The sequence below is a fragment of the Oreochromis aureus genome, linkage group 7, assembly GCF_013358895.1.
Source record: "Oreochromis aureus strain Israel breed Guangdong linkage group 7, ZZ_aureus, whole genome shotgun sequence".
Lineage (NCBI taxonomy): Eukaryota > Metazoa > Chordata > Actinopteri > Cichliformes > Cichlidae > Oreochromis > Oreochromis aureus.
The window spans coordinates 61,565,790-61,592,307 of NC_052948.1; the positions used below are offsets into that span (position 1 = coordinate 61,565,790).

Below are 26,518 nucleotides of genomic sequence, written 5' to 3' on the forward strand. Positions count from 1 at the left end.
TAGATCAGTTTTAAGAAGCACTGCATCATCTATGTCCACATAGCTTTTTAGGTCTTCCATCAGAGAGAGAAGGTGCGGTGGAGCGCCGCCGTCTGCATAACCAGCTAGTATTTCTGGTGCTGACAATGTTGATGTGTTTAGTAGTTATGTACATCCCCAAATATAACCTTAACACATGAATGAATAAATGAAAAGCTTCTTCTCATACTCATAATCTTCATGATCTTTTTTGTTTTTACTTCCCCCAACTGTCTCTTTTAGAAACAAAGTTTTTCATAAAGATGGATGTGCTTGTGAGGATGAGGAGAAAAGCTCAGACAATGATTTTCTTTGCTTTATGTTTGGTCTGTTCTTAACCAACTGTTTAACAGTAATTGGCAATGCCAAGTAGCCTAAGTACAGTAAGGTACACAGTTAAGCCACTCAGCTACTCTAATGACTTACTAATGTCTTCCTTTCTTGCTTTCTGCAAATCATCTCTCACCTCAGTCACAGCTGGACTTTCATCTGACAGCCATTGTAAGGCAATTCATTCAGACCTATACACTGAGAAACGTGGGTCTATTAGCTACATTCAGATTTGGTGGATTACAGTCATGACTCGCAATTACCCAGCAGCCCTCTGGGCACTCATCCATGTGGGTTCAGGGTAGGAGGCAATGGAGCTCGGTCCAAAAATGTGCGTGCGCGTTTTCTGCGCATGCCTATGTGTACATTTGCATGCATGAGCTGCTGCTGGGTGTGCTCGCTCTCTAATCCAGGGCAGCCAGTTTGTAGTGGATCGATACCTCAGTCTGATGGAGGTGAGTGTAGCAGTCTACTCAGTATAACAGGAGGCATAAGGCAGCCCTCCCCACTGCAAAATCTCCCTTACTAAAAACATCAGAAAATACTATGTTAATAATATGTATATGTGCTAACTTCAAATAAAACAAACAAACAAACAATGCTATGCTAGTAAATAAAATAAAATAAAAACAAACATCCATAATTACGGCTGAACCAGGGCCAAAAACTGCAGTTCCTCTAATGGCCATTAGAGGCTGGTTCTACAAATGGGTCATTCCCTATAGACTCCACTGTAAAATAGGTTTTGTAGCATTAAAAAGCAAGTTTAATGCCTTTACAGCTAATTTTTAAATTCAGAACAATCATACAGTGGGTCAATTTGGCTGACGGGTGTGCGGACACAGCCACATTTAAGCTGGTCGCCGTCACCTCCGCTAAATGAAGTCACTGAAGTGGACCTCTCCACCATGTTTGCTTTAGAGCATTTTAATGGAATTATGTGACAAACAGGCTGTCAGAGCAGTTCATGCTTTACTTCTGAAGCAGTGACTTTCTTATATTTTATTAGCAGGTCTGTTTTGAACCTCTATGGTTTATGGATGCAGATTCTTAGCCAGGCTTTCTAGAATTAGCTGATTACTCTCATTCCACAATCTCATCCTAATAAAGAAACTTGTTACCTCAAAAAACAAACCAAAATACTCACACTGAAGTCCACTGAGCACAGAAACCAATGGGTGATGTATGTATAGAAATGAATGATACCAGCAGAAAAACAGCTCCAGCCACACAAAGTGCTCCTTGTCTCATATTTTTTTAATCTTACTCACCCTTTCTCTGCATTCACTCCTCTCCTCCCATCTCTGTTTCCTTCCACCCACATCACAGCAAACAGTATAGACTCTTTCACATAATGCTATCGCAGACATGGAGGCAGACACACAAGAGCTTTCATGTTCGGTACATTAAGTCATCAATACATAACCGGGACACTGAGAAGCATATTAAACACTCACATGTGCATCCAACACAAACACACACTGTGCTTTCCCCTTTGGCCCTGCAGCAGACAAAGCGGCACGGCTTACTCAGCTGTGTGCTGATCCACCGTCAACACACAATCATGTAAAAAGAGTTTCACTCCCTTTAAACCACCAAAGTACATCTAATGTTAGGACTGCTGCACTCTCTCCCGAACACGTTGTGGTGTTTCTGACGATCTAAGACTTTAATTATGTTTGGGTTCCTGCCCAAAGCAGCCTGTGGTCATCTCCCCACCACGCTCCCAGTAGCAAGGTCATATTTTCTGATCCCTCTCAAAAACCCAGTAGAGAAGATCAACTTTGCCACTCTTTAGAAACACTGTGGGAAATTCACACAGAAAAGCACGGTCCTGACTTCTACAACAGGTTGCTGAAAGCATTCACACGGACACACGAAGCTGAAAATAAGTTTCAGCGTGGCCTCGGCTGCGCTTTGAGGGGAAATGTATGTTTGCTTAAGCCGAGCAGCTAGAAAAATGAATGTCTTTGAACTCAAATTAGAACAGCGGACAGCCTCGAATGGAAGAGGAACAAGAAGAGAAGGAGGGGAAATGTGCTAGCACCCTAAAGGAGCTGATGTGTATTAGCAGAAATTCACAGTCAGTTTCCACAAGCAGATCAGATTACTGGCTCCGAAAACAGTTTAGTGTCTGTGCTTTAGTCAGTCGGTCGGTCACACTACATCCATTGTAATTTGGCTGACTGTCCTCCTAATGGACATGTGTGAAGGACATGCAAGCAAGTCAGTCACTTATAACGAGTGAAAATGAAACTGTGTGCTCTCACGTGCCATCTCAATGCACAACATTTTTAGCGAGACAAAACCTGCCAGAAGACAAAGGGGGTGTGTACACAGACGCGTTTTTTTCCCCCAGCTGAAAACACTGGACGCTCTTTTGTAAATGCCCAGCTGGGAGTGTTTGAGAGCGCTTCGAAAGCACAGCATTTTTTTTTCTTCAGCTGCGATGCTTCGGTTGCTATGATACGGAATATTCATGGAAAAAATGTATTGCAAGCTCAGTGGTTTTCAAACTGTGGGGTGTGTTCTACTGGTGGGACACAGACAACCAGTGGAAAAGTATGACGTGAAATCAGTTTGAATGATTATGATTTTTATCATTAGTTGTTATTCTTCACTTAACTGGTACACCAACAGTAAACGAAATGTTTCTTCAAGCAATACTTTTCATATCGGTTTTGGTTGTTTGGGCGATTTGATTTGGTAAAGACACGAATACTTGGATAGCAGCAGAATTAAACTCAACTCTGTTGTTTTTCAGCACTTGGTTGGTCTTCCACTTTGTATCCTCTTACACTGTAATTGGATGGCCGGGTAAACAGCAGCCACACTGTTGGCATTTGTGGTAAAATTGTGGTGCTGCTACTGAAAATGACTTAAAAAATAACAACGATGCTTTGGTCTGCAAACCCACAACCTCTTGTAAAGGTGCCGGCTACACATGAGGCTAACATGCAATGGTGTGCCTGCAGTGATATACCACCAAAACCCTGGTTGGTGTGAGGTTTTTATACACGTGAACATGTGAATAATAGATGATCTATTTTTGCAAAAGAGAAATAAAACAAAAGTTAAGCTCTTTTTTTGTAACCGCAGGACCACATGTGGATACACATTAAAGGCAACGACATTAGTAACAAAGTCAAGTTGATGATTTTATACCCAAGATGTCTGTAGCAGGGAGCTGTTTTAATCTGGCAGTAGTCTATTGGAGCTAAAGTGCCTGAATTTCAGGAGCGGGACCACGCCTCCAAACACGCTCCTTCCGGTTCTCACCCATATATGTTCCCCCAGCTCTACAAGCTGTTCATTCTCGTTTATGTGCCCCTCCCTCCCCTTTTCAATTCTTTAACTTATTCACTTCTATTACATGGGTACATGGGGATCCGCCAGGCCCGGGAGCCGCCTCCAGTCCCCTTCAAGGCCTTCCCCAAACCACAGCTCAATTCATGTCCAAGCCATTCTCCTTTATTTACTAAAATGCTGTCAAACCTAAAATGAGGACGTGGGGCCAGTGAGTGAACAATCTATTAAACCCTCTTTGCCTAACACCAAGAAACAAAAGAGTGCAGAGGAAGTTTTAGACAAATCTGAAGAAAAGTAACATGAAAATTATTGGTTTGGGGAGATAAAAAGCAAGTAGCATGAATTCACATTGAAATTAAACCATTAGAGAGAAGATAAGAAAGGAATCAGAATAATAGAAACTCTGTTAAAAAGCTTCAGCAGACATTTAAGTAACTGCTAAGAGCAACATATAATGATCCTTTTCCCATTTTACTTTGTTGCTTTTTTACTTTTATTGATATGCCAACTTTTCTATCTGAGCAGGATACAAAGGCTGTTCTTCATTACTTCTCATTTGCTTCCATTTATGTTAATTATGTTTCTCTTTTCAAGCCATCCCGCGCCTTTGTGGTTTTTCTGAATCTCCATGTGTGGCCTCTTCCTGACAGTCTGTGATCTTCTGCAGTTACTTGATTCAATTCACTTTTGGACAAAAGCACAGTTATCACAGCTGCCTCAGAAAATGGGTTTGAATTCCCTCCAGGCCTATGGGGGATGTGCAGTGTGAGGTTCTCTGCATGTCTTTGTGGGTTTTGTTCATATCTCAAAAACATGTATTAAGAAATATCCCTGCCATTGCTGCTGAGCAAGAACTTGAGGACAGGAACCATGTTGTTGCCTCCCTGCATGCTGGTAGTGCCTGCGCAGATGTCTCCCTTGACAACCAGACCTTTTCCTGTTCCAGGCTTGTGCATAATTTCTGCCTAAGTCATGTCACATCATATTCTGTTTTTGTGTTTGCATCCTCGTGGAGAGCAGTGCAAAGGCATCAGCTGCAACTCTGGGTCTGAATAATCTCCCTGGTGATTTTTTTTTCTTCTCCTCAACTTTCAGGGTGAGCTTGGTGAGAACCACTAACCCATTACAAATAAACCTGAGGTGGGTAGACGCTCTCATCCGGTCTAACTGTATAGATCTCAGGGGGAGGAAGTTGGAAAGGAAGGAGAGACGGCGAATGCTGAAAAATGACACAAGGAAATGACCGCAGCTGGCTGTCACCATCATTAAGTGCGATGAATGTTGCTATGGAAACAGCCCAAAGTTCAGGCCCCGGCAAACACAGGTGAGCGTCTGTGTGAGAGAGAAAGAGTAAGACTTCAAATGAGATGACCTTTTGAATTTTCGTCTTGGGCTGAACATTTGAAGAAGCTTTTTTCTTAATTAACAAAAACTGAGGCTCCAATACTTTTTCTTTGAAAGCCGAGTAGATACACTATGCTAATAACATGAAGGGTGGATGCTGTGGTGGCATGCTTATGAAGAAGGAAACCCATATTAACTTTTACTTTAATGAATGAAAACATGATTTAAAAACTGCATTTTTTATTCACTTGGGGTTTTCTTGTCAAGTATTAAAATTTGTTTTAAGATCTCAATTGTGACAACTATGCAAAAAACTGGGAAATCTGGAAGTTGATGAATATTTGTTCACAGCACTAAACATAAAGTACTTTGAATACATGATAAGCATAATAGAAAGATGACATTCATAGCACTTTGTGTTCCACTGGCATTGCTTTTAACATGCACCACACTGTAAAAAAAAATCCTAATATAAAAGTATTTTACAGTTTTGTTCTGTTCTTCTAGAATATCATTAAATTGACATAAATAGACTGTGACTTCACATTTCAAATGTAAATGAACGTAAAATCACTGTAATGTAATAAAAGATAATTTTCTTGTTTTTAAATGTATTTGTCTGTACATATGCATATTTAGATTGTTAAAATACATTCACAAATGTATCATGATTTCACAAATATGTGTCCGTTACTTGAAAGATTGAACTATTAAATTCAAATGTAATGCTATGGAAAAATATATGAAATGATTCTCATAAACTTTTTTTACATCAAATAATTATTATTATTATTGCTATTTAGGGCGATCGTGGCTCGAGAGTTGGCAGTTCGCCTTGTAATCAGAAGGTTGCCGGTTCGAGCCCCGGCTCGGACACTCTCGGTCGTTGTGTCCGTGGTCAAGACTCTTCACCTACCGCCTACTGGTGATGGCCAGAGAGGCCGATGGTGCGATATGGCAGCCTCGCCTCTGTCAGTCTGTCCCAGGACATGCAATCCATTATTATTTAAACCAACTGTTAACTGTATATTTCTTTACATTTAAGTATTATTATTCATATTGGCACATTCATTGACCTTGTTTATAGGTAATTTCATTGTTTAATCACATTAACATGTTCCTAAGTTAATGTTTAAAAGCACTTGAAAAAGGCAGAATCCCATGTGAAATTAGGGCAACAAACTGTATTGTCATTACTGCAAATAACCGTATTTTTATGAGAAAGTTATTTTCTGTTATTTTATGGTATTATTTTGGCGCGCCAGCTGCAGGAATATTACTGTTTTTCTAGGATTTTTTTTTAACAGTGCATGGTTTTATGTTCAGTATTCCTTCAGCTTTAATTACACAGCACAAATTCATAACAATTGTAATCTCAAAGCACTTTCTAAGGCACTTTAAGGAGCTATATGACAGACAGAAACTTAGCAATCCAATAATCCGGTTCCCTGTACTTGTATGGATGCTCTGGCTTCCTCCCACAGTCCAAAGGCACGCATGTGAGGTTAAGAGGTGCTTCTAAATTAGCTGTAGGTGTGAATGTGAGTGTAAATGGTTCCCTGTCTCTATGTGTTAATGCTGTGATGGACCTGTGACCTGGATAAGTACATACTACACACAGAAAGCACAGTTATTTCACAAATGTTGAAAGAAGTTACTCCTCTAACACAGACACAATAAAAAATGCAGTTTTGATTTCGACTGTGTGACTCCACATTGTACCGATCCTGCTCAGGCACTAAAGCTGTTTAATTTTATGTGCTTACTTTATTTCCAATACAAATTTCCCTGTTGGTCTCATAAAGTGATCTTAAGTTATGAATCTTGGGGCGCTTTGTTATCCTTGCTTTCAAAGGAAATTGCAGTGATGTTAACGGGGACCTATTTCTGATGTTTTCTGTCATGTATCTGGCGGAGCACTGAGATCACCGGTCAGTATTCTGTGTTTCACAGCTGGAACTCTGGGTGAGAGTTTCTTAATAATTCAAAGCTCTATTGCTTTATTTATTTGTAGAGGTGGTATCAGATGTAGGCTATGAGAGCAGTGCCACATGGGAATAATCTGTGAGTCAGTTTTTAACAGAAAGCTGTGATTCATTAAATCATCAGTACATTTAAAATTCATCGTATCCTAAAGCACACACGTAGTACTATTACTTGTTCTGCCTGGGTCATTGTTTAATGATTGAAAGCTTGATTTAATTATGAGTGACAGATTACTACTTGGCTTCAGGTCAAGATGGAGCTCTCACTATAAATCACTGCAGGCTTTGCAATATGATCCTCTTTATGTTTGGAGGCGAAGGTAGAAAATGTAAAATGTCAAGCACAGAAAATAAACTAATTTAAATATCGCGTGTTTATGTGTGAGTATATGAAATGACCATTTTTGAGATCCTAGCACTTAACAGCATTTAGTTTTTGAACTGTGGCTCTTTCAGGCTTGTGCTTTGGAGAAGATGGATGTGTTACTGTGGCTTAACATGTGTTTTGGTTTTGCTGACTTGAGTTCAATGGTTTGGATAGAAGGCTGAAATTGTCAGAGTTTATGTAACATATAATCCTCTTGGTTCTGCTGGTGATTTACTGGTAGGTGCCCTGTATTTTTCCTGGTCCCACATGATTGTTTACATATGTGTGATATTAGGTGCTGTCTTAGAACAAGGCTGGGAGATGGAGCTCAGTAGCTCTAGCAGCTTCTTCTGGTTTGTAACATAAATGTTTTGAGTTTTCATGGTCTTCTGCCCTGAATTTGCCCTTGACTATTTAACCAGTAAAACCAATCCAACAGCTATATTTTGATTTTAAATCCTAGTGAGGTTCAGTATTGGCCTGATTTTTTATAGCACCAGAGTGTTGGACAAATATAGTTTAATTTGGAAGCAAATAATCAGTGGAAAAAGCTATTTAAGAGACACAATCAGTTTGTTTCTAGTTCACTTGTTTTTATTTTATACCCTGCTAGAGTAGCTTTGCATGATACATAGTTAAACAAAATGATATATTTCTGTTGCTGGAGCATGGTGCAGCCCCTCAGTTCATAAACTGTTTGAAAAAAGCTCCCTTTCCTCTCTCTTTAAGAAAGCTGTTTCTTGATTGGCAGCCTGTTGTAAACAAACCAACCAGTTGAAGCTTGAGCTTATGACTGATAACTCTGTACTTACACAAAGAACTTCTGGTTACATTCAGCTCTTATTATCTGCCAACACCAGACAGAATAATTGGGAATTTAATTTGATTCCACCGTTTGTTGATGATAATAACCTCTATCTTTCATCAGACATTATAAACCTCTATAAAACCTTTATAAAAGTGACTGTCTGCTAATTTGCATCCAGTCCTCCTTTGGTCCTTTGTCATGCTATTCAATACTAACCTTGCTTTGGAGAAATATGCAAACAATGCTGCACACTCCTGCTACAACCATGTAAGGATATTTGAAAGGACATCATCAATGTTGAGTTTCAGCAACATTCAGACAATCGATCATGGTTTAATTTCCTCTTGGTTATAGTATTGTAAGGTCTTTTAAACAGGTATCAATCAGTCAATTAACATACTGATTAAAAATCCAACAGAAAGACTTTTTATGGGACTGGTGTCTTTTTAAGGCTGGAGCTGCTAACGGACAGACGGTGTGCTGGGACGGCCCCATGGACAACTTCTAGTGAAGCTTCTTTGTCAACGTCTTCACCCGCATCTTACATAAGTAAATATTTAAAAGTAGCTTAAAAGGTAAAAACGCTTTAAAAGACTTATTTTTTTCTTATAACTTTCTTATAATTATTATTATGAAATTCTAAAACTCCCATCCAAGCTTTACAACCATCTGGGATGAACCTCCTATAGAACCCTGGTTCCTTTAAGTTCCTAATGCCTGAGGAAAGTGTAAAGTTTAAGTTCACAGGGTGAGCGACCTCTCCAGCATCAGCCACTTGCAGGTTGCGGCCAAAAACAGCAGGTCTAGCTCCCGTCCGTCTCTGTTCCTTCCGCTACAGAATCTGCTTGCAGCAACTGATGCTGCCAGATGCACTGGTTCGTCTTTAATGCTGCATTTAGAATCTACTCAGCCAAACTAACTCTTAGAATTTACCACATGGCAGGCTGAAAATAGAAGGAGAATTAGGAGGAAGTTGGAAATCAGGTTAGCATGCAGCACAGAGCCACAGCCCACCCAACCTCAATGTCATCTTTAACCTCAGGTCCTTGCTAATTACCGTACATGGCTGCCTCTCATCCTCTCCCCACCCCACCCCTTCCAACGTCACACGCACACACACACACTCTCTCATCGAGGTTAGAATGTGGCCTGTAGTCCCTGCAGGTAATGAGAGGCCGTTGTGCGTAGCTGCCTCACATGCACTTGTTTGTTTGAGTTGGTTCCCTCTGTTATCAGCATGTGGCCGCTTTTTCATGAATCGCTAAAGCCACATGGTTTGACTGCATCAACCACATCTGACACACACACGCAGCTCCACCCAAAGCACCTCTTTCCATTCTCACACAAGAAGTAGATTAAGGCCTTTGGGCACAGTGGGGCACCTCTCGGGCAGACAGAGTGGCAGCACAGCCACAGCTGCAGCTAACATGATTGCTTGTGTTTAAGAATACATAAAGCTCTATCAGCACAGCTAAACGTCCGAATGATGTGGGTGTGATTTTATCAGTTAACCGCCTGGATGACTGACAGCACACACTCACGTGGTTTCCAAATATAAACCTCAGACTAAAAGATTAACTGAACCAAACCCAAATCCGGCTCTGTGCTACCTCTCAGCAGAGGTAACCAGCGGTGGAAACATAATCTCTCCGTGTTCACCCAGTCTGTTCACAATGACCTGCCAACAGCAGCAGGCAGGCGACCAACCCCCTCCTCAGCCCCAAACACACACTCACTAGTCACTGCACAGCTGTCCACTCTAAATGTTGCTTTAGAGAGATGCAAATATTCCAACCAAATGAGTGTAATCCAGAGTAAATGTCGTCCAGCCAATCTCATTCAGATGGATTACAAAGAGGAACCATTCCCTTTCCTCAATCTTTCACCTAAAAAACTCAACTTGACCACGCTGATGCTATTTATAACCTTTTGGGAAGTTCAGTTTAGAGTACCAAATGTCACTTACAAAGCCTGGGTAAAGGCTGACTATAATTGAACATAAAAATTAAAATAATGCAAGAAGCTCTTCATAACCATCTGTGTGGCTTTTAAATAATAGTTCTAATTTTTTATTTCCCTGCTGAGTCAACAGACACACAGTCTTTTCTGCATTTGCTTCGAGTTTTTGTGGTTATGATGCTCAGCACTTTCAGCTTTCATACAGAAAACATCCACGTCACGTGTGTCTGGACCTGGACCTGCAAACCATGACCTCCTCCTGACCCAAAAGTACCCTCACATGGTCTCTGGTGTCAGAGTGAAAGGTTTATGCATTTATATTTGTGGCCCGGTTCCCTAAATACTGGCTCAGTGGTACAGATCTGTGTGTGGAAGAACAGGTGGTAGCTGTCAGAGGCAGGCAGCATATTTAAACATTTTAAAACAGATAAAGGAAACAGTATGAGTTGGCAACCCGGTGGCAACTTCTGGTCACTATGGGGAAAAGTATGCTACTAGAGTTTGCTGGCTGCTGCTCAGAGAATTCAGGTGCAAATAGGATACTGCAACGAATCCTCCATGCTGCAGCATTGAATAATACTTCAGAATAAACTGCCAGCAACCTCCAGCAACCACCAGGTAAGGGTCCCTGTAGCTCAGGAAGTAGAGCAGGCCATCTACTTATTGGACAGTTGGAGCTTTGCCACTGGCTTCTCAAGTCTGCAGGCAAGACACTGAGTCCCAACCTGCTCTCTGATGCATCCATCGGCGTGTGAATGTTAGATAGAAAGCACTTAGGTAGAAAAAGCATAGCATCGGGGATCGAGGCATTTTGTATAAAGCTTTGTGTGCTAAGTTGGAATAGAGCAATATAAGAACCAGCTCATTTACTTATCAACTATTGGTGAAATATACATTTTTCCCTGGTGAACGATGGTTACTCTGGGGTCACTCAGCACCCTGCATGAACTTGGGCTTGGCCTGAGCGATCGATGTCACAGCAACTGAAATGCTGTTCAAAAACCACTTAGGGAAAAGTCATTTTGACCACTGGTTGCCAGATTGGTCAGTCATCGGTATCTAGGCCTGTGTGACCTGGGGCTTATTTGATAAAATAGCTCGACCACTCTAGGGTTAAAGTATGGACAAATATCGGCTTCATTTTTTAAATAGTTTTGTCTTGTAAGCCTGTTCACAACAACAAAATACTTTAGAATTTATCTCATTTGACACTGATGTCTCCCCGGAGGACATCTGGACTAAGTAGCAGACAATAGATGAATTCCATTCATTTCCATTCATGTAAATAGGAAACTATAGTCATTTATAGAGAACAATGTTCAACAAAAAATAATCCATGCACATCCTCCTCATGTTGTGAGGCAGGTGCAGAGCTGAAAACATGGGAGATGCCCATCCTGACGCGACACCAAAGAAGGATTATGTCTGTGGGTGAAATTGAATCAGCGTCTATTTGCATGCTAAGCAAATGTGTGAACCACTAAACTACTATATTACATCTTTTAAGTTGTCAATAAAGACAAATCAAATCCCCTTCTTTAAGTAATACCTGAATAAAATATGAAATATAAATGGTAACACTAACATGGTAACAATAATGTTTTTACAGTCCGTAAAATGTCCAACAACCTGTGAGACACTCAGTCGCTGCTGTGGTGGATTTTAGTTCTGTACAGTCAGTCCCACTGATCTGTCTTGTATTTTAATCCTGCCTCTGTTTTTTATCAGCAAATGTTGGAAATCTTTCATCACAAGCGCGCTGATCCACACAGGTGTGCACCCAGGTGTTCACTGTTCGTAGACATAATCTACACCTTTCTTAGCTGCTACTTCAAAGCACATTGTGCGCTGTCGGTCCTGCGTGCTGCACAACAACATTCAATATTTAGTATTTACTGCTGTTTACACTTAGCTAGATTAATGCGATGGTGTTGTGTTTAGTATGTTGCTTTGGTTTTTTTTTTTGCTTGTTTTCTCTTCTTTTTCTCTCAACAGGCGATCCAGGAGACTTTTTTTCTTTCTCTTTTTAAGTGCCCTTTCTGTCCCTCTTCCCTTCTGTTTTTCTTTTTCTTCATCTTTCTTTCTCCCTTTCCTATCCCCCAGTCATGTCTGTCCCGTCTGTAACGACTGAAAATAAAATAAATAATAACAACAAAGGTCGATCAAATGGACCAATACGGCAAGACCATGATGATCCATTTGGCAAAGTAAATCCATTGGGTATCCTTGTTGGTCTTCAGACAACAATTCTGACGGCTAAAGAACCAAATGGGACAGCCCCCCCCCCCAAAAAAGGAAATCTTTCATCACCTGTGAACAAGAATGACGGTTGATTTACAGCGCAAACATTTTCTGTGACAATATGATCAAACTTTTTGGATATCTTCCAAAGAGCTTTCTATTCTCAGCAATCCATCAAAGAGTCGTCATGTTTCAGTACACAAGACTCAGAGTCGTCAAAACATTCAGAGAAGTGCGGTGTAGAATAATGCTGAAGATACACAGGAGCAACAGGAAGAAAATTGAAAGGTAACAAGGTAACAAGGAAGGAGGGACGCGATTTCAACCAGTAGTTGTAGTAACATCTCTCCTTTCCTCTCTGCTCCTCAATTACATTTCAGATTAGGACAACAGAACGATTTATAATACAGGCTAAGGAGAAGAGAGAACAGTGTGTGTGTGTGTGCTACTATTTATGACGCACAAGATGATTTATATAATCTCCTTTGTGTGTCACAGAGCACAAGTGAGGTTAATGTGTATCTGAGCTCTGAGTGTGTGCTAAGTCATCGTCCCTGCAGCCGATCTCGGGTCTGTTCTTTCTCTTTCGCTCTTCTGCGACCCTTCGTGTTACCCCAAATTCCCACCAACAGTATTTCCACCTGAACTCCAAATCTGCTGTGATGATGGCCGTTTAAGATGCTTGGTAGAGTAATGCGAATATTCACATGACCTGTTTAGTGTGATGAGCTGTGTTGCAGCTACCGCCCACCGTCATGCTGGACGTCTGTTGACCTATGTCATGTTTATTTTCTCAAACAGGAGGGAAAGATAAGAGAGCCACAAACCAGTGATGACCTGAGCGAGATGATTCAGGTATGATGGTTCTGTGCCAGCAGCTTGAGTCACTGAAAGTACGATTTTTATACTGCAGCATGCGAAAGCACCCACCGGTGATATGCACGGCATTTTAGAGTCATCAGAGCTTTTCAGTGGATATTTTAAAAACCTCTAGTATGTCTTTGGTTTTGGGATACTTAAAAATATTTGATTTGTCTTGGCCTGCTTGATGTACCGAAGCTTAAGAATGGCTAAATCCCAGAAAACACCACAAAATGAATGTTTCTAAAAAATCTGGTTGGTGTTAAAGCTTGGAGTCTCTTTCCAGTCATTTTAATGTCTTAACCTTCTGAGGTCTAAGTAAAGGTCATCAAAATGTAACTCTTTTGGGAAAAAAATCTAAGTTTGGCATTGTTGCCAGTGATGACTCAGTCAGGCCTGAGGCAAACCATGAAAGAGCAGGGTTAGGGTTCAATTTTGTTTTGGCCTCTTGCTAAAAAGGCTAGCTTTAAAAATGCTAACGATGTTGCATTTTATATGCAGTCCCATCATTTTGTCAGTAAGGGTTTTCTAAACATGTTAACCACACACGTTACATGATCACCAATGATGTGGTGTTTCTTTAGGAGGCTAAATCCCTGCAATTGCAAGAAGTGATGGGAGTCTCCTGATTCTCCACAATCTGCCACCATTCTGAAATAAATCCATCCATCCATCCATCCATCCATCTATCCATCCATCCATCCATCCATCCATCCATCTTCTTCAGCTTGTCCAATACAGAGTTGTGGTTGGGCTGGAATCAGTCCCAGATGTCACTTGGTAAGAGGCAGGGTACAACCTGGTCAGGATGCCAGTCTTCATTCATACTCACATTCACACATAAGGCCAATTTAGAATCACCAGGCAGTTAACCTAACATGCATCCTCCAACAGTCCAATTGGACTGTTGGAGGATGCTAGCGTGCCTGGAGTGAACCCACGCAGGCACTCAGAACCTGCAAATTCTGCACGAAAAGGCACAGCCCGCTGATGCACTGGCACCCAGGACTTTCCTGCAGTCAGGTAACACTGCTGTTCGCCACGCTCTGTGCCACCCCACATCTGTATAGATCACAGTGTTTTTAAAAAACAACACTGAGCAATTACAGAAGATGAAAGTAAATCTACCAGCAAAGGAGTGTGCTGAACGAGTGCCACCTGACAGACTCAGTTAGTTTTTCTTGAATCTCCAAGCGCTCTAACAGTGACATTTTAATTTCTTAACCGCCCACTATCCAGATGGATATTGTAAAGCCAAAGCTTATTATCATATATTATTACATAAACAGTATATCCTGAAATAAAGTAACTTGCTGAGTGGGGATTTGTCGTGTCTTTGTAATAGGGATGCTTTCCTGTTTCAGATTCCTGCTACAATGGACTGGAGGGTTTGCTTCAAAGCTTACATGCGACCATGAATTTTCTGAGACATCAAATTTAAAATATCACGAGAACAGGGCTTCAAGCTGGGTTCCTTTTAGCATTATCCTTTTCCTTTTTGGACAGTGCATAACCAAAAGCAGTAGAGTTTAGCAGACATCCCACCCGTGCTGGCATGCTGGCATACAAACCTGCCAGCATGGATGTAGGGAAGGAGATAGACAGATGGAGGATACAGAGAAGACGGGAGGATGGCAGACATACAAGAGTGAAGGGGGGAGAGAGAGAGCGATGTAAAGGACACACGGCCACATGAAGGCAGGACGAAAACATGAAGCCCGATCAGTCTGGGCAGAAATGAAAGAGAGGAGAGTTGAGAGGGTGGAGGAAAGATTGGTGAGTGAACGTTCATACATGGTCTGGTCTCTAATCAGCTTTGCAGGGTCTAATTACTGCAGTAATCATATAGTTTACCTATACTACAAAATAGTGCCTGTTAAACACAGCCTACATCTTCTGGTTCAGGGCGGATACACTCCCTGACCCTCAACTCTATCTAAGTAAAGCCTTAAGGTTTAGGCTGAATTTTGAAGCTTTCACCTGGAAAACCCCGCAAACTGTAACAAATATTTAGTAGGACTTTGAAATACTACAAACCTCCACGTTGCATTCAACAGGTCAGAGTGAGTTTTGAAAAACTCCAGCAAAAGTTGTATTTTACTTCTGTATAAGGATCAAAGAGTAAATATTTGCCTCATAAAGCTTAGTCAGTGTTATTGAAACTGTTCCAAACATCACCAAATATAGCTTTACTAAATTGGATACAAGAAATATGAAGCACAACAAATTCCCACATCAATTTCAATTATAGTACCATGGGTCAGGGGCACATGTTTTTTTTATCCATTACAATACAAAGATAAGACATAATCCAGTATCACTAATGCATTTTCCAGTGTTTCCCATCCATTTAGATTTAGATCACTGCCTGCTGCTGCAGATTCTGCTTGGAGTCACTAAAACAGTGAATCTCCAGAGCAGGAGACAGAGTACCATCGCTAGCTGCAGTCCTGGACCATCAGGTATGGATGTGTCCAACTGTGGACGAGGCTGAGGAAGCAGCTAATTTATATGGAGGACCACTACAGCAGCAACCTGGCCTGCGAGCCAGCTGGTAGGGAAAGTAGGAGAGGGACATTAGCAACTGAACTTTCACAAGAAGAGCGAGAAGATTGTCACTAGTAAATAAATGTCAGATGGTGTCGTTCTAACAGATGAAGAAGAAGAAGCTACTTCGGCAGAGTCACCAAGTATACCTTAATTTTCCTTGGTCATTAAAATACTTTAATAAACCAGTACTTTGCAACAAATAAATAAGTTATTTTTTTGATCATTTTTCTTTCCACTGAGTTTCTCACCCAAATGATGGAGTCTTGGACTTTAGCTGCACATGACCAATGGGAGGAGTGCTCGCTCTGGGTTCATGAACCTGGTCTCCACCTGCTGCATGTTCCAAGTTCGGTCAGCAAGCTCACGGGTGATTTCCAGGCACAAAAAAGGGCCCTAAAGGACAAGTGAGCAATCCAGCAAACGCAAAATTCACTGTGTAATCGTGTAACTTTATTAGCAGCGTCCTCCTGAAATGCACCAACAACACTGAGAGTAACATCCTCCTCTCTGCTCCTTAATGCCCTCTTGTCGCTATGGTAACGTGTAAATATTTCTTTCAAAATAAGACACACAACAGTCGTGTCCAAATTCATGGGCTGCATCCTCCTGAGGACCCGGCCTTCGCGGTCTACGTGGGCCGGGTCCTCAGAAGGTCGAGTAGGCCGTAAGTAAACGGCTGTGAAATGGGACGGTCTAGCCTTCAGATCTGTCTCGGTGGAGTTTAATAAACTCGGCCGTCTGCTCTTTGCTATCTAAAATATAACAGGACACTGGCGTAAATTCTCGACCATCTCACACTTCTGTTTAATCAGTTTTCTGTTTGACGTTTATTCAGCTGTGTCAAAACTAAGGAGGAACCCACCCGAGGGATTAATAAAGTTTTATTTTATCTAATCTTATCTAATAACTTTAATCTCAGCCAAACCGATTTACTCACAAACAAATAAAACACTGAAAAAAGCCAAACAATAACATTTCTGGTTGTCTAAGTGACTTATATATTACGTTTAACCCGAGTAGCGAAAGACTGTGGTGATCTGAAAATGATGTGCCGGGAGTTCGCCATTCTCACCGGCTCTAGTGACCCTCGATCTGCCGGTTAGCTATCGAGCGGGTGGGTAACAGACGTCTCCGAAAACGTTTGAGCACTTTTGCAAATATGCGATATCTTAATAAACCGAGCAGATATTTGAAGTTTACACAGCTACATTCTCACCTGAAAATATGTTAAAAGTTTATTTTGTGACCCAGAAAGATTAATAAGAGTAATTTTAAAACTTAGTAGTGGCCGCCATTGTTGGAAACTGGAGTTTGGCTGGGCAGCGCTATGAATTCTGGGATATGGTGGGCCACGAAGGACACACACGACCCATCCTTCAAATTCGGGGAAAAGGAGGACGCATTTGTCGGCTGCATTCGGAGGAGTCTACGAATTTGGACAGCCTTTGTCGCGTCGCAGTGACGTAATCGGTCTACAAATGCGGCCTCAGGAGGATGCAGGCAATGAATTTGGACACGACCAACTACAACACGGGAAAAGACTCAGGGAAACTGAGTTAACGTTAAAAACCCTGAAAACCATCAATTTCACACCCGAGCCTCAACTTTCGTGGCCCGGTACCAAAACGACTCACGTACCGGTCCATGGCCCGGGGGTTGGGGAGCGCTGAAATAAGATATCATTGTGAAAAACCTTCAGAGAAGTTTAATATGCCAAGGCTTGAACTCAGTATTCTGAATTGTTCACTCAGTTGTGCACGAACAAAGGTCGGTGCCAATCTCTTCATCTAACTTTCAGACAGAAAGCAAACGGGGAAAACGTTCCTCAAGCTCGACACAGTTTCGCAATCACATTTACCCAGAAGACTAACTATTTATGTCCTGCTATGAATAATGAATTATTTTAACTGCATTATCTGGATGTTGTGCAGGTTCAAAAAGATTCAAGTAAAATTCAGCTGCTCTGTTGTTGTGAAAGAAAAACAGGCCATTGGACTAAAGGAAGGAAACGATGGCTGTAGCGTAGCTTTATTTGGAACCTTGTCCTGACCACATAGACCTCATGTTATATAGGTTAAACAGCTTTTTTAGCACTCCTGCATAGCATCACACTGACCAGATGTGGTCTTTAAGTAGGCCATGCTAACAAAACATTAGAGGATCAGGGTGACAATCCTGTGAAATAGCTAATCCCACAGGCTTTCAATGAGTGGCTGCCTGTCTGATCTGCTGCAGCGCACAGACGCCACATCACCAATCCATGTGTGCGGTATATTGGCAGGCGGTGAAAAACGGTCCTCTGAGAGTCTGCAACCTGAAAACCTGGCAGGGTTTTTTTAATTGTGCTCACCATAAGGTGCAAGTCTGCTGAAAAATATGTGGTAACCAGTCACACCTGCCTTCAGACACTCACACACTCGAAACTTCTGCTTCTATATATATAAATAAGAGGCTCTCAGCTTGGATGATCAAGCTAAAAGACTGGCAGTAAAACATATCTCCATTCTCCTCTGTCCCGTTCAGAAATAAAAGCGTTCGCAGTCCTTTTGTCGGAGTCATGTGTGTGTCTTTGTGCATCTGTGTGTGTATTCGATTGCTGTGCTAAAGGCGCAACAATAGATAATGCTTTTAGCACAACCTAGAACCACAGGTTTGCTGAACAACGTAAATGGCAAAAAATATGTTGATTCTAAATTATTCCACAAAACAAAAATCTCCTGAATCATAATTAAGAATGCCTTTCTTAATTATGTGCTGCAACCCACTCAGGCACAGGGAGAGCATACAAGCACCACACATAAAGGCCCAGTGGATCTGAACCCAGGCACTTCCTACTGTGCAGCAACGCTAACCACTGCATCCAAAACACTCTCTCTTATTTAGACAAATTATGATTAATTGCTGTGTTTAAAAAACAAACAAAAGCTAAATGAATAAACCTGCTATACTGCAAAAATAATAGTCTCCAATGGAGCTGCTAATGTAAAGACGTTGATCCTTTCACCTTATTTTTGCACCTTATGATCAAATCATCAACATACATTGTACTTTAGAGTACGATATACTGTGCTACCGGTGCCAGTGAGGTCTGCTGTAATAGAGAGTGAGCCATGGCAGCCACGTTTCACACCACGATTCCATCCTCATGGTTTGAAATTAACATAAGCCCACAGGTATCACACGTCCTACAAGGATCTCAGTGGCTAATTCAAAAGACAGCAGGCCTCCACTTGACTGTCAACAACAAGCCTCTAATCTCTGCTGCAGACCACTCACTGCTGCACAAGGACAGATAAAGATTCCAGTTTTAAAATGAGATTTGGAAAGAAAAGGAAAGTGTATAAGCTGCAGTCGGGGCTTCCTTTGTGTGTTTACTTTGGCTGCTTGCTGGATCTGTCACTGGTGGTTGTGGGGATACGCTGTATTCAGGCTCATATGAGACACATTAAAAACAAAGAGGAAGGACAGCTCAAAATCACGTTTACATCACAATTTTGATCAAAATTGTGCAGGGCGCAGTCGGCTCATGGAGATGTAACGTGCAGCATCTTTTGACCTGGCAAGATGAAAAAATTGGACTTGCATGGAAAAAAAAGCAATTGCATCATCGCTAAAAATAAAGCAGCAAATCTGGCAGCCCAAAAATGACCTGAATGAAAAACTGTAAAGCAAAAGCTAGTTGGGATGAAGCTAGTATGAGAACAGATTAATGAGCAATGGACGGAGGATGGAGATGTTCGACTTTTACCTCTTGTGCCACTACAAGGTTTAATTTTAGTGCAGTTCATGATAAAATACATTTTTACTCTGAGGAAGAGAGAAACACTCGGCAGCACTTTATAAAATGTTGTACGTTTTAAATAAATGGAATTTCAATGTGTTCTATTTGAAATTACAATGTAATTATTTTTACATAAAAATACTTAAAGGTAGATAAAGTAGAATAAGGCGGTAACAAGTCAGGTTATTACAGAATCTACACTGTGTACTTATGTAGTGTTTAAATTCTGACAGATTGTTGCTTCAAAACGTTTTGCACGTTTTACACATTTGGGCTCATGTGAAGCTTTCGAACGTGTAACAAGCTGCTAACGGTTCAGAGATACACTCACAAGGCATTTCTTCTTGTTTCCCCCATAAAGACGACATTTGACACCCTGAATGACGAGTTTATATATCAATAAAGACGCGGTTGGCGAGTATTAGAGCAGTTTCTGGATAGGCAGAAACCCCCCTCTCTAACTTCTGATGCAAAGCCAGTGATTTTGCTCTATAATCAGACCTGAAACCACCCAGTTTAGAAAAGAGCTTCATGCGTTAGTCCTAGTAGGCTTTCAAGGAGTAAAGCATGAATAGAGCCTCACAACCAGCTGCAGCAGATGAACAGATCAAGTCTTAGCTTCTGTAATGACAAACATCCATCTTAGTCATGTTTTTCACCGAGATGACCTCTGACCTCCTTGAGGCAATTTAGAGCAGGTGGATTGTTCCATTCACTGTGAGAACCAAATATTATTCAACCATCTATTAACGAGTATTTATGATTTCTCTGTACCTGCCTGCAGGGAGAGAAACCGGATCCTGCACTATCAGGTATCTCTGAACTCCCATGAGAGACCCCCACACCTCCCTCTGCTATTGACCAGCCAGGTCCGCTCAATCACCTGCTTTGCCTGTCAGGAACAGATAGCCCAGACTGATGGACACCCAGGGCCATGGCTAGTTGAACTACTTCTCTTCACATTTTCTGCCAGTAACAGAAAGGCCACTGGAAGAGGGGTGAGTCCTAGTTAGGTTTTTCATGGGATTTTTGAACACGCAGCAAATCGGGCCATCAAACTGAGCACAGATCACGCCTCCGGCCTTGTTCTGAGATGTTAATCATCAAAGCTCTCAGCATCCACTGAATTTAATAAAGACATCAGGGCGTTTTTTTGAAAGATTACACATCTAAAACCACAATTAGAAAAAAAAAACCATTAACAGGCACTCACCAAAGAGGGTTATGACTCACAGTTTTCATTTCTAAATATCAAACAGAAGGTGATGATTTAAGCAATCGAACTGGCAAACGCGGAGATGTTGTGCAAGCCAGACTGAAGATGTTAGTCTCAAGATTGTGTTTAAAGATGCAGGCATATTGTGAAGACTTCTGCTGCGCTGGCAACCACGGGCCCCATTAAATATGTGACAGAACTGAAAGCAGACATGGTGTTTTGACTAAAGGCACAGGATTACTCTAATTCTGAGATAACTGGGGAACTACAAAAATAGGCGGGCTACAAGAACAGATCTAAATGCAAAGAGATGCAAAGAGAGGGCTTAAACTCTTTTCTGTGTACGTATATTTACATCCACATGAATGCAGAAGTATTCGTTATACAGCACTCTCATGTTGTCAGCAAATACAAAGAACATTTTCCAAACTTACCTGGCTATGTAGGTCATTTCCCCCCTAACCCTAATAACTGGTTGTGCTCCGCTTGGCAGCAAGAACTGTAATCAAGTGTTTGCGATAATTGGAAATGAATCTTTCATGTGCCGCGGAGGATTTTTGTCCTAGTCTTCTTTGCATGAGAAGCCACATTGGAGAGTTTTCTACCATGAATGGTGCCTTTAAGGTCATGCCAAAGCATCTCAATCTGATTTGAGTCCAGACTTTGACTTGGCCACTCCAAATGTAAAACATATACTTAAAAAATGACAAAAAAAGACAAAAAAAGCAGGAAGGCAGAAAAAATGCTTTTTCACAGCACTGCATGTAGAACCTCAAACATGTGCAGCTCTACAGGAAGAAGGACAAAAACAGCCATCTGTACAGTTAGAGGAATCTGTACAGATTAAACACATAATGCGCAATATAAAGCATCACTGTTGAAGCCAGTGTAGAAATGTGTATGTGTGTGTGCATCTAGCTATAGTACAACATCATGCTGTGTCAATGTTTGAATGTGACTTCCGGCAAAGTATTTTGAGTGGTCAGTAAAACTAAACAAACTAATAAAATTAAAATCCTTTTAAAGTCTGGAAGGAAAGAGAAAAGCCATCTGTTTCAGTTAACAGACTTATACGTATCACCACGTCATCATCACGAAGCAGGAGGATCTAACATCCATCCTTACCATAGACCTTGACACGTCCCCACTTAAAATCACCAGTTTACCCGAACATGCCACAGCCAACCAGGACATTTATACCTGGGATCTGCTTCCTGTCAGCACAGCTAACTGTTAAGAAGGTTTACTTATTGCATTGATATAAAGTTAACAAATACAACATTTAGGTGCCCTCTTTTTGGATTATATTCCTATTTTAAGAACAATGAAGTGGCTTTAAAATTGCTGAGGCCAACAAATGTTAGAAAAGAACAAGAAACAAAATTGTTCCCAAGAATCTATACCTCTTGTAGGTACTCCTCAAGGAAAGACAAAGGCTATAGATGGCTGAGAGGGATCTTTGAAGATCATTGATGCTTTTTTTTTTCAGGGAATTGATTGCTTCTTTTTTTCTGAAGCAGGTTAGGTCTGCAGCATAAGTTACCATGGTGATGTGCCCTGGTAAGAAGTGAACCACATTTGTAAGCGTGAAAACCCAGGGTTAAACCTGCCTCATAGCACAAACAGTACAGTAAAGTGACAGAAAAACAGATGGATGAATAAACAGCTACTGTAACCAAATGATTTTCTCACACAGCACCTGTTTCTTTACATTTCATTTTTCCAGCAGCTGCAAAGCACAAGTCCTGATTCCCAGCAGTCATAAAGATTTGGGACACAGCACATCCTCACATCTGTGATGCAAGCAGTGTTTAAAATACATTTTAATGGGCTATATTTCTGTAAACATGAGGTCTTGGTGATTCCTGCGACACCACATGTGTTTATTGAAAGGGAGTGATGCAGTGTGGCAAGTCCTTAAAGGGATCTTTCCAAATTTGGATAAAAAGATGATGTCACAGTGGCGTGATCAGGGTCATTATCTTGATTTAGGAACTAAAAATAAGCACCTCTCAGCATCTGAACTTTCAAATTGGACCCTTTTTGAAAATTATCTTTAAGCTTTAATGAGGAGATACAGAAAATGGGGAAACTAGATGGAAAAATGAGTCCTAATGGGAAAAAAAGGTTTCCGACTTTGATGTCTTCTACAGGGCTGCTGTCACATCGGATGGTGTTTATGCTGCAAGGAGAGCAAAATCAAAAAGACAGTAGAGCTGACTGCCGGTTGCTTTACTTTGGATGTGCATATGTGTGGAGGCTGCACTCCCTTTCACCACATCAGCAACGCCAATAAAAACCGAGAGGAGAGGAGAAGAGCGGAAAGACCAAGCTATAGAAAAAAGATGCGAGAGAAGAGGATGAAAGGAAATATGATGAGATAAGGCGAGACTAGAATAAAAGTTGAGCAGGAGAAAAAGAGAAGAGGTGGGAAGAAAAGTTGCAGGACAACAAAGGAAGAGAAGAAATGGAGAGAAAAAGAAACAATGTGGGGTAAGCTAAGAAAAGAAAAGAAGGAAAGAAAGGCAGGGAGGATGGTAAAACAACAGGAGAGAACAAAAAGTGGGAGATTAGAGCCAAATGGGGGTAAAAGAGGACATGATATTGATTTTAAAAAAAAAGAAGGAAACAAAAGATAAAAGTGGACGATAAAGCAATACTTCAGAGGAAATGAAAGATTGAGAAAAAAGAAGGAAGGTGGGAAAGAGAAGAGGAAAGGAAACAACATGAGATAAATGAAAGAAATGCACATGGGACAAAAAAGGAGAGGAGAAAGTGAAGGAAGGAAAGGAGAGAACAAAAAGGGGCAAAGGGTGTAGGCAAGGACAAGTGAGGCAAAATAAGTAAAGGAAGGAGGAAACAAAAGACAATAGGAGATGATAAAATGGTGAGAGATGAAAGGAAGAAATGAATGGGAAAGGATGTGGTGGAAAAAAGTGGGAAGAAAAAAAGAAAGACCAGATTACAAGAAGAAGACAAAAGAGCGAGAAAAGGGGGTGCAAAAAGGGGGAGGACAGAGGACGTACAAGAAAAGGATAAGATGGATGAGAAGAGAGGAAAGGAGAGGTAAAAAAAAGAAATAAAAATAAGATAAGAGAGAGCTGATGAGGAAGAGGAAATTAAATGTCTGACAACTTAAGACATGGAAAAGACAAGACCAAGAAATATTAAAAGAGGTTGGAAAAAGAAAGGCAAGATGAGACGAGTGAAGGAGAAAAGAAAAGGAAAAGAGGAGGAAACAAAAGACTGAAGATAAAAGAAGCTATAAAAACAATGAGGGCATAAAAAGGAAAAAAGGAAGAAGGAGAAGGAAGAAGCAGGGGGAGGAAACAGAGGGAAGGAGGCGAAAAAGAAGAACCCATAAAAGGAAATGAGGAGAGGAGAGGAGACCGGTCAGGCCACACCTAAACCTATACTCTGGAATTAAAAGACACACACACACACACACACACACACACACACACACACACACACACAAACCTCACTAACAGAGAGTCTGGTGCACTTTCTGCCACACACTGTGATGCTGTATCAGCTATCAGGAGACACAGCAGCAGGCCTGCCCACTAACACACCAGTCCTCCCAGTAAGATGCCTGCTGGTGTAAACCACTCAAACCACAAAACCACTACATCAGGCGGCAGCCTTATGAAAAAGCACAGTCAGCCAGTGAAGTGAACACCACGTTTAAGTCCGGCTGAAAACATCAGAGTTACCGTTCCAGTCGTGTAGCTCACTGAAACAGCGAGTACGAGGGGGAGACTTTCCATTCACTTCCACTGCATCTCATCCCAGACATCCAGGCAAGGAAAACAGTGTGCATGTGTGAGAGAGCCAGACACACACACACACACACACACACACGGAGGGAGAGAGAGAGAGAGAGAGAGCATGTCTGACCATTGGTTCATGCAAATGTGAGTCAAATGTTTTACCCCGGGCAGGCACACAGACTAAGATTTAGGCGCGGCTGGAAGACACACACACACACACACACACACACACACACACACACACACACACACACACACACACACACGCGTGCTGCTGTTACAAAAGGATCACTGGCGATTTACTAACATCTCTACCCCGGTATAAAAGTATCAGTCCCTGCTACTGCTGCTGCGGAGGAAAGAGCCGACTTACTTGTTGGAAATCGCTCCCACATGGGCTTCTCCTCCTCCTTCTCTGTCCTCCTGCACCGAGCGCTAATGAACGCTCTTCAAGGCGGTGAAATCCAGCGTCCCCGGACCAGCTGCTGTCCGCGGAACAACCGACCTAGAGCCGAGCGAGCGAACGAGCGTGCGGGCGTCTGGCTGCCTGAATAAGCGGCCGGGAGAGTTGTCTCTTCAGCACCACACCACTTTGAACAGCTCCCGCTGACGTCACTGCCTGGTTACGACGCCACGCCCACTTCCCTAGCGACTGAGAGAGAGAGAGAGAGAGAGAGAGAGTGTATCCATAGGTGTTTGATTTATTGATCCATTAACATCTATTAAAGTACAGTGGAGTCGGTTTTTGGGTTACTCCAAGCATTTTAACACCTGGTTGGGTCATGCATCGCATTTTTTTTAGGGAACATAGTTCTATGGAAGACGGTGCATGTAAAAATGTATTTTTTAAAAAGAGACTTTACCTTATTGCTGTTTTATTACAGGAGCAAATTACAGTCAAGGTGACGTTGCACAGTTTCTGAAGTGAAATCTATGTTAGAATTCTGTAACAGCAAAGACGGTGGTACAACCGCAATATTCAAATATGTTTATATTATATTTTGGCACAAAGTCAGCAATTTTTGAAAGATTTTACTTGTTGAATCTATGCATGTATATTTTGGCATGTATATTCTGCACCAGTAAAAGGACTTTGTGCCTCAAAGCTGATTACTGCCACACCTGCTGAATACAAGAAATCACTTATATACAACCTTTCTCACTAAGTGAAGCAGTAAAATCTCAAAAAGCAACAGCTCATGCCACGATCTAAAGAAATACCTGAAAAGTCACTGATATCTATCTGGAAAGGGGTACAACACTATTTCTAAGGCTTTAGGAGTCCACTGCACCGCGGTGAGAGCCGTTATCCACAAATGAAGAAAGCTTGGAAAAGTGGTGAATCTTTCCAGCAGTAGCCAGTCTACCAAAATTCCTCAAAAAGCACACAGACGACTCATCCAGGAGGTCACAAAAGAACCCAGTGTCATATTTAGGAATGTAACAAAAGTAAGAATCCAAATGCAGGATTGTGGGAGATAGAAATCAGGAGCAACAGAAGAAAGGAGGTGTTTATTCTTGTTTATAAAAAGGTCTGTAAAAGTAAATCCACACAGGAAGAAAATCACTGGAACAACACTGGAGAGCAGACAGGCTTAAAAAGTGTATGACACAACAAGGAGCACAAAAGCAAACCAAGGCTTCTTACACACACAATAGTGAGGGATGTGGAGACATCTGGAGCAAGCTAACACAGGTGTGGACAATCAGCAGAGTGAGGCAGTGGAGGAAGTAAAACTAAACTAATGCACAAGAGACATGAGACTATCAAAATAAAACAAGAAAACCAGAACCTGGAAACACCTGTTACAAAGATCGAGGCTTACCTGGACATCATAGGGAACACGGGTGAGAAAGGACAAATAAAAGAAAGAATGCATCACTAAACAGAAACTAGATGGCAAAACTAATAAACTCAAATACAGGATTACTAAAAATAATAAACCCAACATAAAAATAAACCCTGGGAAGCAAAA

At 41.4% G+C, this 26,518-nt stretch overlaps 1 protein-coding gene across 1 annotated transcript in view; it reads right to left on the bottom strand.

The window, feature by feature from the left end:
- smpd3 (sphingomyelin phosphodiesterase 3) overlaps nucleotides 1-25,158 on the bottom strand; it is an 88,837-nt gene extending 63,679 nt beyond the window's left edge. The window contains exon 1 of the mRNA XM_039614386.1: nucleotides 24,916-25,158. The gene's annotated coding sequence lies outside the window, so the exon portion shown is untranslated. The remainder of the gene's footprint in view (nucleotides 1-24,915) is intronic.
- Nucleotides 25,159-26,518: the final 1,360 nt, after the last annotated feature.